The 2,209-nt window shown below is 40.4% G+C and overlaps 1 pseudogene; it reads right to left on the bottom strand.

Annotated features, from left to right (window-relative positions):
• Positions 1–1,262: 1,262 nt before the first annotated feature.
• LOC100599574 lies at positions 1,263–1,610 on the bottom strand (annotated as a pseudogene).
• Between the last annotated feature and the right edge of the window lie 599 nt (positions 1,611–2,209).

Here is a 2,209-nt window from a genome sequence, read left to right as displayed (position 1 = left end):
ACTCCATCTCAAAAATAAATAAATAAATATTAAAAAAAGAAAAAAACCTTGAATCCATAATAATGTCTTCATCTCCCCTTCTTCAGTGGGCATGTTAGTTGTTTCTTGTGTTCTTGCTACTACAAAGCAAGCTATACACATTTCATTCTATTTCTCCTGTAGAACATGTGCAAGAATTGCATTTAGGTATAAAATTTTTGGTCATTGTAAACTTTACCGCCTCGCATTAATTAGTTTCCAAAATGGGGATGAAGGCTATGAACAGACAGTTCTCAAAAGAAGACATTCAGGAAGCCAACAAACATATGAAAGAAAAGCTCATCCTCACTGTTCATTAGAGAAATACAAATCAAAACCATAATGAGATAACATCTCATGCCAGTTAGAATGGCGATCATTAAAAAGTAAGGAAACAACAAATGCTGGATAGAATGTGGAGAAACAGGAACACTTTTACACTGCTGGTGGGAGTGTAAACTAGTTCAACCATTGTGGAAGACAGTGTGGTGATTCCTCAAGGATCTAGAACCAGAATTACCATTTGACCCAGCAATATACTGGCTATATGCCCAAAGGATTATAAATCATTCTACTATAAAGACACATGCACACGTATGCTTATTGCAGCACCATTCACAATAGCAAAGACTTGGAACCATCCCAAATGCCCATCAATGATAGACTGGATAAAGAAAATGTGGCACATATACACCATGGAATACTATGCAGCCATAAAAAGGATGAGTTCATGGCCTTTGCAGAAAAATGGATGAAGCTGGAAACCATCATTCTCAGCACACTAACACAGGAACAGAAAACCAAACACCACATGTTCTCATTCATAAGTGGGAGCTGAAAAATGAGAACACATGGACACAGGGAGGGGAACATCACACACCAGGGCCTGTCAGGGGGTGGGGGCCTAGGGGAGGGATAGCATTAGCAGAAATACCCAATGTAGATGATGGGTTGATGGGTGCAGCAAACCACCATGGCACGTGTATACCTATGTAACAAACCTGCACGTTCTGCACATGTATCCTAGAACTTAAAGCATAATTTTTAAAAATGACATTCTCATGGTTTATTAATCCAATAACTGTATTTCATAAATATATAAAGAAAATAAAGCAAGCTTGACATGAAAAAAAGTGTTTCTAGAGCTACTATAAAAGTTACATTTATGAAATAATTGATAAAATATTCCTGTGGGTTGTACAAGGATGGGGACAGGGACCAGAGACAAGACATTGTATTTGGTATTAATGAGACTTGGCTTCTTTCTCTCTGATTTCATCAAAGGCTGGGCTCTCCTCGGTTTTCATGTCACCATTTTCTGCAGGTTGATCTTTAGTTTCTTGGTTTGCCATGTCACCCTGTTTTCCCTTTGCACCGTTTTTTTTCCCTTTTGTTTGTACTTTTTTGTCTGAAGATTTATTCTCTCCTGTTTTCTTTTTTGGCTTCATTTCCACTTTTGCAGCAGCAGGTTTAACAGACAACCGCGCTGATGTCCTCTTGGGCTCGTCCTTCACCACCTCGTCTGCTGAGCTGACCATCCTCTTGGGCACCTTAGTGGGAGGGAGTGTGCTTGCTGGGTGCCTGCAAGACATGAGATGCTGAGAGCCTCTGTGAAGCTGGGCTGCCTGGCCACTGCTGCTCCTCCCACTGCCTGAGGTACTGAGCAAATTTTATGTAGAAACGTAGTCTCTGCCACTTTGCTCAGGCTGGTCTCAAACTCCTAGCCTTATGCATTTGGGAGACTTTGGCCTCCCGAAGCGTTTGGATTACAGGTGTAAGCCAGGCACTCTGCCACATTTCTTGATTGATTGATTTTTATCCTTAGAAGTTGTCACATTTTCCTGATCTTTTGTAAGTGAACTGTGTAAACTCTGTGGTGTGGATTTTGCTTGAGAATACTGAAACTTCTATTTTACTACATAATCCAGTTAGGTTCAGGTCATGACTTTTTTTTTTTTTTTCTTTTTCTGCAGTGGTTTAACACTCAATTAGGTTCACCAACCTTTCTTCTACTGGTTTGGAGAGGCCTCCTTTATGTGTAGATGGGTCATGAGACTGAGCCTTCTGTAGGTTCATACACGGGATTAGGGCAAATGACTTGCTCTCATTTGGGCTTGCCCCACATTCCATCTAATCAAACTTTGTCAGGTACCTCTGTCCAAAATGACGATCTTTTCAGAGATATTTAGTC

Source organism: Nomascus leucogenys, chromosome 4, assembly GCF_006542625.1.
Source record: "Nomascus leucogenys isolate Asia chromosome 4, Asia_NLE_v1, whole genome shotgun sequence".
NCBI classification, from domain to species: domain Eukaryota; kingdom Metazoa; phylum Chordata; class Mammalia; order Primates; family Hylobatidae; genus Nomascus; species Nomascus leucogenys.
The sequence above is the reverse complement of the archived record's forward strand: the minus strand, read 5'-3'. Positions and strand labels throughout refer to the sequence as shown.